General features: G+C 37.8%; 1 protein-coding gene across 3 annotated transcripts in view; it reads right to left on the minus strand.

Moving 5' to 3' along the window:
* The window catches only part of DLC1 (DLC1 Rho GTPase activating protein), a 452,588-nt gene that overhangs the window by 340,694 nt on the left and 98,290 nt on the right, over positions 1-13,604 (minus strand). The window lies entirely within an intron of this gene.

The following is a 13,604-nucleotide window of genomic DNA, read 5'->3' on the forward strand; positions in this document are numbered from 1 at the left end:
CTGCACTTTCTATTCATCCCCATTTCATTTTTTACCCAATTTGAGTAGCAACTCAGGGAGAAAATGTGGTAAAGCCAAGAACACCAGAATCAGCTCTTTCTCCTTAACATCCATTATCCAAAACCCTGTTAGTGTTTTGTTTTTGTTTTTGGGTTTTTTTTGAAAAATACAGTAAAGAAACAATATATTTAAAGGTCCTAATTTCAATATCTTCAATTTTCTTTTAGACACTGTGCTTCTCCATGTGTTTGCTAAATTACATGGAGATAACATTATTCAGGACTCAAGATCATTAGAGGCATCAACGATACATGAAGTTCTAGATTAGGATTAATCCAAGTGTGTCACTGAATGCTAGTGTCAAAGTTTATGTGCAATGATTCTGAGTGGCTACTTAATCAGAAAACATGATGCCAACCACAGGTAAACATGGCTTTTACGATAATATTTTTCCTAGAGTTGTCTTTGATAACAAGCTTCACCAATGTGTGAAGGGCAGCTGGTCCACTTACATTGCCTGTTTTTATTAAAAGGCTTCCATGTTCCTTCAACAAACAACAACTGTCTGGCATTTCTTTCTATTCCTTTTACCCAGGATTTCCTGATCTTATTTGGATGCATGGTAATCCAGCAACATCTGGGGGTTATCCAAAATCTGAAAAATATTGCAATATTGTAGCCAGGAAAACCCTAGAGTAGATCCATAACACAAAAATTCTTATCAAAAAGTAAAACAAGGGCCTGGCATGGTAGCCTAGTAGCTACAGTCCTTGCCTTGCATGCGCCATAATTCTACATGGGCCCTGGTTTGTGTCTTAGTGGCTCTGCTTCCCATCCAGCTCTCTGCTTGTGGTATGGGAAAGCGGTTGAGACTGGCCTAAGGCTTTGGGACCCTGCACCCACATGGGTGACCCCGAGGAAGCTCCTGGCTCCTGGCTTTGGATTGGTTCAGCTCCAGCTGTTGCAGACACTTGGGGAGTAAATCAGCAGATGGAAGATCTTTCTCTCTGTCTCTCCTTTTCTCTGTATATTTGACTTTCCAATAATAAAAAAAAAATCTTAAAAAAAGTAAAATAAAATAGCTTAAATTATTTAGAATTTCTTGTTTTGAGAACATCATATGAAAAAGGTGACAAAGGTTTTCACAAACCTTTGCATCAAGTTTAAACACATCATACATTACCAAATGACAATAAATACCAATGTGATAAACAATTGTGATATACTATATTTCACTAAGATAAATGATTTATTGACACAGATTCTCTACTTTATATTTGAGAAATAGACAAAGAAACAGAGATAGAAGTCTCTGAACCCTTGCATGCTCCCCAAATGTCCAAGACAGTTGGGGCTGGGCCAAGTTGAAGCTGGGAAACTGGGAGAAGCAAAATCATTCTGAATTTCCCACATGCACAGAAAGGACTCAAATAATTGATTCATTATCTGATTTCCCCTTTGTCACTTCCGAGATTCATACTGCCTGTAAGTCAGAATTAAGAGTGTAGCTGAAACATGAATCCAAGCACTTTCAATTTGGATTGTAGGCAATTACCTTAACTAATATAACATCTTAGCTAGTACACAAAATGCCCAACCCAATGTACTACTTTTAGGACCAAAGGAGTTTTGGAATTTTTAATAATCCAAGCTATAGTATTTTTCATTGTACAAATTTATCTTGTTTTATTATACAATATTGTTCCATTGTGCTGTCAGCATTTTTAAAAACAGATTTAATTTTTTAATTGAAAGTCAGAGTCACAGAGAAACATGGAGAGAGAGAGAGAGATCTTTTGTCCTCTGGTTCATTCCCTAGATGACTGCAATAGCCAAGGCAAGGCCAGGCCAAAGCCGGAAGTCTTATCACTTCTCCATGGGTGCAGGGTCCTAAGAACTTGAGCCATCCCCTGCTACTTTCCAAGTCTATAAATGGGGACTGGATCAGAAGTGGAGCAGCCAGAACTTGAACTAATACCCATAAGGGATGCCTGCACCACAGGTACAGGCTTAGCCTTCCATGCCATGGTGCCGGTTCTGGTTTCTGCCTTTTAACAGCTCAAGATATGTCCAGGGTTCAGTCATAGCTTAGTATACCCTTGTCCTATATCCTAAGTGCTTAGCTTGAGGCTCGTTTACTCTGCTTCTGATTGAGCTTCTTGTGAATGAACATAGGCATCTTAGGAGAAGTAGATGATGGCGTAAGTACTTGAGTCCCTGCCACTCACTCAGACCTGGATGGAGTTCCAGGCTCAAATCTTTGGCTCGGGGCTGACTGATGCAGGAATTTGGAGAGTGAATCCAGTAGATGGAGGATTTCTCTAATTTTCAAATAAAAAGAAAATAAATATTTTGGTTGAATGAGAGGGAAACAAATGTTTTCCAAAAGTAGCATAAATTTCACATGCTTAAGTGTAGTAACCAATGACAGTGATGGCTCATGATATTTTCAGTGAAATTTTAAAAGTCATTCAATTTAATTTCACTGATGTTTCACAAAAAAAGGTGAGAGGTCTACAATGCTCAGGTATAGAATCATGAATTCTCCATACTGAAAGGAAATAAGGAAGAGATAGAAAGAGAGGGAGAAGAACAAGATAACGGAAGAGGAAGGAAGTAAAGATGGAGTGGTTGAGAAAAGGAAAGTGGGGTGCGAGGGAAACAAGACCTAATAGTTCCATGATGTGATCTTCACTGCGACATTCCCCTGTGTTCGTTCGCTTGCTTGCTTGCTTGCTACTCTCTCTCTCTCTCTCTCTCTCTCTCTCTCTCTCTCTCTCTTCCTTCCTTTCTTTTTTGTCCTCCGGGTGTCTTTCCACTTCTGTCAGAAAGTCAGTTGCCAGTGTGCCAGAGATACTTGTATTCATTGCATCTTTAGCCAGAAACAGAAAGCAGAATTGTCTTGGAGGCGAGGCAGGATTGTAAATGCGCGATGTAAAAGAAGGAAGCAGGAAGCTCTAGCCTCTAACAGACCTGAGCCTGTACCTCGGAGACAAAAACACAGATCCCTGGTTTCGATTTCCTTCACATTTGTGAACCAGAGAAGGAAGCTACAGCTCCTGGACCTGTAAGATCTTCCTTCCCACCCTCAATTCCGAAGTATACTTAGGCACAAAAGAAGGTTCCAACAGTGATTAGAGTTGTCTCCTAGAACAGCCAAAAAGAGCTGAGCACCTGGTAGATCCCACAAAAGCCACAGAAATGACTGAGAACAGAATTAGTATCTATGACAGAGCAGTGACTACAGACGTAGCCAGACTTTATTAGAGGGATGCCTCTTTTCTGGATGATATCATTCTACCCTGAGGCACAACGGCTGTAAGAGAGAGGGGTCCTCAACCCCAAAATAGCCCAATCATCTCTTACCAGGTTAGACGTTGCTTAAAAACCTAAGGAATCTGCCTACTCAGCCCTTGAAAGTTCTCTAAGAATGCAGACTTAACTAACCCTGTGTGTGCGCTACTGAGACATGTAAGTTAGTAAATTTTTCAGTGTTTTGTGAACATACTTGGTTTGTTCATGTTTTAAAAGATGACTTAGTTACTTATTTGAAAGTTACAGCCTCAGGGGACAGAGAGAGAAACACACATACGGATGCACACACACACACACACACACACACACACACACACACACACACACACACACAGAAAGAGAGAGACATCTTTCAACTGCTGGTTCACTCCTGCCAGGCCAAAGTCAGAAACCAAAGATTCTACATGAGTGTCCCCCAGGGTGGCAGGAGTCTGTACCATCTTTTCCTGCCTTCTCATGGACATTAGCAGGAAGCTGGGTTCGAAGTACAGGAACTGAGACCCAAGCCGACACTTCCTTATAAGGTTCTGGCACTGCAACTGGTAGCCTAATTTGTCCCAGTATACTTCACTTTTAATGAAAAGACTTAGAGAATCCTAAGAGTAAGAGAAGGATTCAACCATTAATAAAAAATGATTATCCCATTGACCAAAAACACTTCCAAAGCACGATAGATACCTGAGGGGACACGGAAAAGGATTTACTGGCCAAAAAACCTTTCTCTTTGCTTTCTAAAAATGAAAAAGAGAGTAAGAAAGGAGCTAATGCAAATTATGTTCATGATGTTTGGTAAAAGGATGGACAGCACAGCTTAGAAACTGGCCCCAAAGAGAAGAATCTGCTGATCAGAGTGCAAGTGCACAAGGGAAAAGAAGAGACGTAGGCACAATGAGTGAGGTTCCCCACAAAGAAGCAAAAGTCTATGAGAAATATGTCAAGCAACTGCCGGTAAAGAATTTTAAAAAGTTGTAATGAAGCTCCTCAAAAACATGGAAAAGCACACGTAGGAGTTCAAGGAATTCAAGAAACATGTTACATAGGAAACTGCAATATTGAATATTGCAAATTAATACCTTATTATTAGAAATGAAGAACACATACAGCAAGTTGAAAATTCAGTGCAAATCTTTAATAATAGAAAAAGTCTATTTTTTTTCCAAAAAAGATTTGTTTTTTCTTATTGGCTAGGCAGAGTTACAGAGAAAGCAGAGACACATTAGAGAAAGATGTTCCGTCCACTGGTTCACTCCCCAAATGGCCGCAACTTCTGCAGGTATGCTGACCTGAAGCTGGGCACTAGGAGCTTCTTCTGGGTCTCCTACATGGGTGCAGGGGCCCAACGACTTAAATCATGCTCATCTTCTTTTCCAGGTCATAAGCAGGGGGCTGGTTTGGAAATTGAGCAGCTTAATAATGAACCAGCATCTGTAAGGGATACTGGCATTGCAGGAGGAGGCTTAGCCTAATACACCATGGTGCTGGCCCCTAAGTAAGTCTATTCTTTAAATTTTTTTTTCTCAGCCCTGGTCAAATTGTGAAAATAAAATTAATTTCTTGGTTTTGCCTCAGATGTCCATGAACCCTTCTGGATGGGAAAACAGATACTGACCTGGCCATGTTATTTAATCAGGACTAAGTCTTTTTGTCTAAAATAAATTTATTTATGTACTTGAAAGAGAAACAATAAAATGGTCCCAATTAAAGACCATTATGCTCAGTGAAACAGGCCAATCCCAAAAGGACAAGTATCATATGTTCTCTCTGATAGAAGGCAAGATTCATGCTAAATATAAAACAAATAGTTATATAGGCAAGCAAATACGTACACAGATGAACTGTATAATAGAGACTTGCCCAGGGGGAAGTAAAGATATGTCACAGTAGGCAACTCTAATCCTGAATCAAAGGAGGACTCCCAATGAAGCAGTTAAATATACCCTGAAAATATGATACTAGATTTTCTATTTTGTCTATATCTACAATTACATGATACATTTAAATACCAGAATGTTAAACTTGTAACTGTTACTAAAGGATTATATTACTATAATAATGCGGGGGAAAATGGTGGGTGGGGAAAAGAAGAAGGGAAACTGGGAATCCCTAAATATATAAAAACGTATATGGAAAATAACTTAAAAATTTAAAAATAAGGTCCAGTGTGATGTCCTTGCGGCTAGTCTTCGCCTTGCACATGCCGGAATCCCATATGGGCACCGGTTCAAATCCCAGCAGCTCTGCTTCCCATCTAGCTCCCTGCTTGTGGCCTGGGAAAGCAGTTGAGGACAGCCCAAGACCTTGGGACCCTGCACCCGCATGGGAGACCTAGAAGAGGCTCAGGTTCCTGGCATCGGATCGGCTCAGCTCCAGCCATTTCGGACACTTAGGGAGTGAACCATCGGATGGAAGATCTTACTCTTTGTCTCTCCTCCTCTCTGTATAGCTGCCTTTCCAATAAAAACAAACCTTTAAAAATTTTTTTAAAAATAATTTAAAAGAACTTAAAATATTTTTTTAAAAAAAGAGAGAAAGAGGCAAAAAGAAGCAGAGATCTCCTAAGTCTTCTAATTCACCCAAACATACAAAGCCAGGAGACAAGAACTCAATTCAGGACTCCTATGTTAATGGTAAACTACAATTTAAACCATCATCTGCTGCTTTCCAAGGAGTACTTTAACAGGCAGAGGATCGGTGAAGATTTAAAGCATAACATCACATGAAAAGTTTTTTCTAATTCTTGCTATGATGCTGGTGTTAAAGTTGCTGTTATTGCTTTTATTTTTCATTTGCTAAAGTAGATTTCACAACTCCTTGGGAATAGTTTGTAAAATAATTATAAGCATGAAAATATCCTGCTTATATACTTAACACTTTCAAACATATTCAATTCAATCATGTTTCTGTAAGAGTTCAGAATGTGACATATGGAAATCCTCTTAAAGTTTGTCCACAGTACAGTGAAACCTCAGAAATACCCATGTATAGTATACTTGGCAGCATGAAAAACTAAAGGTTAAATAGCTTGCTAACCAAAAGAGCACAATTTTGAAACAGAAGTCATCTTGGAAAGTCCTTTTCGTTAATGTGGTCAACGTCAGTGATTGTGGCTGGAAAGGTCCTTTTCCCAGGTGACTCACTGCCTATGGCCATTGCTCAGCCTATGAGATGGCACTGTGGGTATCCAGTTACACTCTATGGAGAGAGGGTTGGTAATGAATCATGAAACCCTGGAGCAGACGTGTATTTTCAAGTAATAGTCACGGGATTTCCCATAGCTGAAAGAATAGCTTCTTCCCTTTATCTCCCCAAATTGCTTAATTGTTTAAGGAATAGTGTCCACATCACTTTCAAAAAAATCTTCATCTTCTTTCTCCATAGTGTTCAGTGTTTTAACTTTCACTCTTTTCAAAAAGAGGTTTATTTATGTTTTATTTGAAATCAGAGTTTGGAGAGAGAGAGAGAGAGAGAGAGAAATCTTCCATTCAAAGTTCACTTCCCAAATGACCACAATGGCCAGAGGTAGGTCAGTTCGAAGCTGGGAGTTAGGAGTTTCTTCTGGGTCTCCCATGTGGATGCAGGGAGCCTAAGTCCTGAGCCATCCTATGCTGCTTTTCCAGGCTGTTAGCAGAGAACTGGATTGTAAATGTAGCAGTCAGGACTAGAACTGGCACACATATGGTATCACAGGCAAAGGATTAGCCTGATATACCACCACACCAGGCCCTTATTATTTTCTTTCAATTTAAAACATTTTGGTTGTAGATGATATAGTGTTTAAAATATGAAATGATATCAAAAAGTCAGAGGAAAATAAAATTAAAGGGTAAACTCATTTTGACACAAATTTTTTTGAAATGCATGCCTACAAAGAGACTCCAAAACCTTTATAGCAAGTTTGTATCCTGAAAAAAGTTATGCATAGAGTTAAAATATTTTTTAGATTTATTTATTTAGGTTCATTTACTTGAAATGTCGAGTACAAGACATAAGCGAAAAATAAATATATTCCATCTACCGGGTCAACTTCAAATGCCTGAAACAGCTGGGGCTGGAACAGGCTAGTCATGAGGAAGGCACACTGTCTGGGTATCCCCGATGTGTGTCAGGACTGCAAGTGCAACTATTTTATTTTTGAATTCCTATAAACTGAGAGACGGCGGGGGGGGGGGTGGGGAGAGAGAGAGAGAGAGAGAGAGAGAGATTCTATACACCAGTTCACTCTCCAAACGCTCACAATAGCTAGGTGTAGGTGTAGGCTGAAGCCAAAAGATAAAAATCCAATCCATGTCTCTCTAGTGGATGGTAGAATGCATCTAAATTGAGCCATCACCCATTGTCTCGCAGGAGCTGCAACAGAGAATGGAGCCAGGACTTCATCTAGACACTCCCATATGGGATGTGGCTTCCCAAGAAGAGTCTTCATTGGAACATCAAATATCCATCCATATTTTGCCACAGACTTTTTCACCCACCATTGTATTGCCATAACTACATAATAGCAAATTTAGCAACAAGAGATTCATTGTTTTTTGATATTTTCCTGGCAACTGCAAAGAATTTTGAGACATATGTATATTCTTTTGTTAAGATTTTATTTATTTATTGCAAAGTCTGATACACAGAGATGAGAGACAAAGAGGAAGATCTTCCATCCGATGTTTCACTCCTCTAGTGAGCACAAAGCTTGGTGCTGTGACAAGCCAAAGTCAGGAACCAGAAACTTCTTCCAGGTCTCCCACAAGGGTGCAGGGTCCCAAGTCATTGGGCTGTCCTCAACTGCTTTCCCAGACCACAAGCAGGGAGCTGGATGGGAAGCGGGGCTGCCAGGATTAGAACCAGTGCCCATATGGGATTCTGGCATGTTCAAGGCCAGGACTTTAGCCACTAGGCCACTGCACCGGACCCACAACTGTATATTCTTACACTGCATCTTTGTATCCATTTTCTTTGGAGATCAAGATGAACTCAGTCAACTGACGCCAGTTTAGAGTCATTTCATGGATTACCAAAGAATTTAATTCAATACACATCTTGTACCTTACAAGCCACAATCATTCTAGAGGTTAACTTAAGAAGCAATTAAGAAAAATCATCCAAGAATTGTGAAATGGCTTAGAATCAGGGATCACTGGGCTAGACAAAGACTCCTTTTATGTAGAAAGCTAAGTATACTGTTGGACAGGAGTAAATGATAGTCTTTGGCGATTTTGAGATTGGCACCTAGCTCTACTCTAATAGAGTAGAGGTAATTGATGTAATAGAAACAGAGGTAAGCTTTGCCCTTGCCACAAAAGGAACAAGGAAAGGTCATTTGAGAATTCATGCTGCAAGATGTCCAGCACCAAGTGTGGCTAACTGTGTCTTTCAAAGAGAGGATGGTGCTGACGACGTTTTAGTAAACCCAAGAACAACAATTTTCGAACTTTTTTCAATTATTTACTGCACCTGTGGCAAATGCCAGAGAGGAGTTAGAAGTACGACAGATAAGAAATGACTTCTGAGGGGTGGGGAGGAAAATTTCAGAGCCTATAAGAAATCTATCATGAAATAATAAAATAATTTGATTCGTTAAAAAAAAGAAGTGACTTCTGAATTGTCTTGTGTGTATGAGGGGCAGGTAATATGATGTGAAGAAAAATCAAACTGCATAGAGAACTCCAAGGGGTTATTATCTAACTGAAGGCAACCTTCCCCTCTGGCAACAGCAACAACTTTATAATACCAGATGGTAGGTTTCCCCAACACTGTATTTTCAAGTCATTGGGATTTATAGTTTTTAGCCTCTAAACTTCATAATAGCTCATAACTCTTATAAATTTCTTAAGAAGTTAGAAAAACACATATGTAAAGAAGGAAAAATTCTACCATAATGTATTATTGAAGATAGAGACAGTGCTCAGTGTGAAAAAAAATTTAGAAATTGAGAAGGAAATTTATTTTTATATGAATTTGTGTACTTTATTTTCTACAAGTTTTTCTCTTCCCAGTATTTAACTTAATGAGATCTTGGTGACCTCATATTTCCTGATTTGAAAAATTTTCATGAACAAGTCACAAAATTATAGTCATTACAAAAATTATTCCACTTTAAAAATAAGTGATGATGTGGGTCATATTTTCTTCAGATAATAGCTAAGGAAATAGTAATACATGCAGATCTTCATAAAGTTTAGGGAAAATACAGATTATGAAAAAAATCTGCACAGATTCCAACATTTTTTTTGCACCAAATAAACATCTTTTATTTTCATTTTGCACAAACTTTTAAAAGTATCCTTCTTGGGGAAAAATATAATTATCTTTTGCTTGGTTTAGATTATATGGTATTCAATAATTGGTTATTTAAAGGCTATTTCATTTTTAAAATCATTTACTTGAGAGGCATAATAACAGAGAGAGAGAGAGAGAGAGAGAGAGAGAGAGAGAGAGAGAGAGAGAGATGAATTTCCCATATATTGTTTCACCCTCCAAATACCCTCCAGCACTGCCTGAATCCAATAGCCAGGAATTTCACCAGGTCTATCACGTGGTTAGCGGGATCTCAAGTACTTGTAATGTCATCTGATGCTTTCCAGGTATATCACTAGGAATCTGGATTGGAAGCAGAGGTGGCACTCGATCTCAGGCACTCAGTATGGCATATAGGTTCCCAAATGGTATCTTAACTCTCTGTGCCACAGATGCCAGCCCTTATTGGCCACTTTTCCATCTGATTTTATTAACATTCAGTCTCGTTTTCAGCTATATCTAGCATTGGAATATGAGAAACAATCTTCAAAAAATTTTATATTAAATATTGAATAATATTACCATGTGGAAATTTAATGAATAAATGTTTAAGTGATTATAATATTTAAGGTAAGGAAATGTCTTCATAAATGGCTTTATAAATATACATTAAAATTAGTTTATTAAAATTATATTTAATTGCGATTATACCTATATTTGCCCATAATTTGACTGATATTGGTTTTGTAAAATAAATAAGACAAAAATAAAATGAAAGGATACGTCATTCATGTTACCCTGTGATTGACTGGGAGATTGAAATAACTTTTACTTGATTTCATAATCTGTATGTATCATGATCAGAAAATGGATGATGAAATTGCTATGATTGATAAGGTTTTGTTTTTCAGCAATTCAGTGAAGCATTGGGTACAAACTGTTGGATTAGAATAAAAAGGAGCCTGAATGCAATTAATGTCGTATTCTCTAACTTGAGCTTCTTCAATACTTTAATTATCTCAACTGGTTTTAGAATTAACCTGCCACTTCATAGAAAAAAAATAATAGCCAAAAGCTGAGAATGCTAATTCCCATCCAATCAATCTAAGCCATGCTGATCTTCCCTGATAAAAGTCTTTAGACTCAGAGTTAGTCTAGTTCATAACTAAATCTTTAGTCTCACAGTTATTCTATTGAGAAGCACCTGCATGCATGGTGCTTCTGAGACTGGTAGGATTTCATACTGGGACATTCTATCTTCAGGAAATCCTATCAAGGTCATATTTGCTCAACCACTGTCACAGGTGTGCTGACTGTAACTTCAGAGAAACATGACCATGAAATAAGTCAATAATGAAATAATCATTGTAGTTAGTTTCTTAATATTTGTAACTCTCAGGGTGAGTTCACAGTCATCATCTAGTATGTTCCTTACATAGTAACCTTATCAAGAAATTTGGTCCTCATTTTACAGAAGAAATAAAACTTATGTAATGACTGGCCCAAGTCACAAGGAGTCCCTTCAGTATCTTCCCCAGGATCAAAAGATAAAATATTTTAGATCTATACATATCTATTTCTCAAAATAAAGAGAAATGAAGTATAAATATTCATAAATGTCAATAAAGTATTTGTAGATATTCCCATCTTTGTTATGATTGCAAAAATAGAGAAATATCTTAGATGTTTACTAATAGAGTAGATGGACCAGGATATTTAATTTTCTTCAGATAGAAATGCTTACTAAGTCTAAATTGAATAGCAATTAATTTGTCTGGCTTATGAAAGCAGTTTATCATACAAAATCCTATGACTCCCCACAAAAGAATTTATAGAAACACCACTAATCTGGTCTGGTTTTCTTTTTATTTTAATTTCTATAAGTCAAAACTCAATAATATTGTGCTTAGTTAACATTGTAGAAATGTTATTATTAATTTTTTTACTGTTAAATTCACTTCCAAAGATGCCTGTGTTAAAACTACTAAAATAATTATATAAATTTTTCAGATATATGTTAATTGATTAAGCAAACAAATACATTCTGAAGTTGTAAAATATTACTGCTTTCTTCATGTCTACCCAGTTGACAACCAAAAATGAGAGTATTGTGAGAAACATTTTATAGAATGTTACATTATTTCACTATATGTGCCAAGGTTCAGAATCCTTCTCATGTTTAAATGGTAAAGTTAAAATGCTTTAATTGCCATTACACTAGGATTTGCTGAATATGGCATTATAAATAAAGAGTGCTGTGGAAAACACTGAATTACATTTTGGACTACGTGCAGTTTGGCTTGTACATGTAGTTACAAATAACAAATGTTTGTCCAACAGAACTCTGAGAATCATGTCTCCTGGGAGACTTCTACAAGGTCATAGTTTTATGAGCGCTCATACACAAACACATACACACACTCGTAAAGCAAGCTAGCATGTAATATGAGAAAGTAGAAAAGAGGTTCAGGGAAAATTCTATTCTGTTGATTTTGTTAAGAAAAAAAAAGCTGTCATCTTCCTAAAATACTATACTTCATATTCAAACCACATTCACTCAGTACATTATTTTCTTGAGAGATCATTTCCACCAAGTTCCTGAGAAGAGGAAGAGTAAACGATCAAATGAGAGCAATGTTACAAGGAAAAACTGGGATTGAAAGAAAATGCTGGATAAATGTATAACAGAGGAGGAACTATAAAAGCATTTCTTAATACTACCGAATGTACAGAATTGGAACAGTGTGGTATGGTATGCAGGCAATGTAGATTATGGAGGATAGACCAACATCGTTGTGATTTCTATGAAAACTGTCTTGTTTTGTTTGTTCATCAATGTATTCCTATACCCCAAGTGCCTGGGCTCAAGAGATTCACAAAATGCATCTGCAGAGTGATGGAATGAGTAAACAAAGGTGTGAAAATCGATGTGATGTCTGAACCCGTGCAGAGTTTACCACTAGACAGGTGAGAGGACCCCTTTGTTTACAAATGATTCTTTATCATCAAACAAAATGGCTCCTTTGCTTATAAAAGCAAATCTTGCAAACATATCAGAAGCTTGCTTGCCTCTGGTAAAGAAAAGGGAGAAAGGAGATCACTGTTTAAAGACTCCTGAGTGTACAAAAGCACACATTGGAGCTTCTAATTGATCGAGGTGACGCTCTGCTGGCTCTGCCTTCAAACCTGAGAGGGCCTCCCTAAGAGGCCGTTGAACTTGAACTGGACAAGTGGGATGCTGGACTCTGTATGGTGTGAACTTTTAATTAGGGAATCTCAACAGAACTTGAGCTGTGGTTATGCATCAAGGTGAAGGAATTCACCATGGGGGAAGGGTTTGGGGTGAAGGGGGTGGGGGGAATCCCAGTACCTATGAAATTGTGTCATATAATACAATGTAATTAATGAATAAATGAATATATATATAAAAAACAAAAAAAACCCAAAAGCACACATTGTACTACAATATGGATATGCTGCCCAAGCACAGCCATACTTCACAGACCTGTTAAAACATATGTAATTAGACTGTGTCTCTTCTCTTGGATAACCTCTGAAAATTCTCATGACATTCAGGGTAAAGAATCAATGATGCTCAAAGATACTAGTCCATTCACATCTTGTAACTTATCACCCGGGCTTCAGCTGCCTCCCTCTGCTCCAGCCATAAGTGCCTCAAACATTCCTGACTCTGGTCCTTCATGCCCGCAGTCCTGGGAGATTCTCCAGTTTCTGCATCCTCACTCCCAGCTGGAAAGCTGGCTCACCGCCTAATGTCTTTTCTCAGCGACTCCTTCTCAACAGATCCTTCTTTGGCCTCAATGACTAAAATTACACATTCTTTCTCATTCTTTCTTTGTTTTCACTCATCACTTTACATTATCTGAGGCTTAAAGTCTTCAAAAAAGTTATTGGACAACATGGATTATGAAGAAAATACACATAGATTTCACGTTGTCCAACCCAGGCACTCTGATATGGGATATAGGTATCTCAATCAGCGCAGGAAATTAATTTTTGAAACAAATTTTACAGTTGATTTTACCAAAACTTTATGTTTT

This window comes from Ochotona princeps, chromosome 11, assembly GCF_030435755.1.
Source record: "Ochotona princeps isolate mOchPri1 chromosome 11, mOchPri1.hap1, whole genome shotgun sequence".
Taxonomy (NCBI): domain Eukaryota; kingdom Metazoa; phylum Chordata; class Mammalia; order Lagomorpha; family Ochotonidae; genus Ochotona; species Ochotona princeps.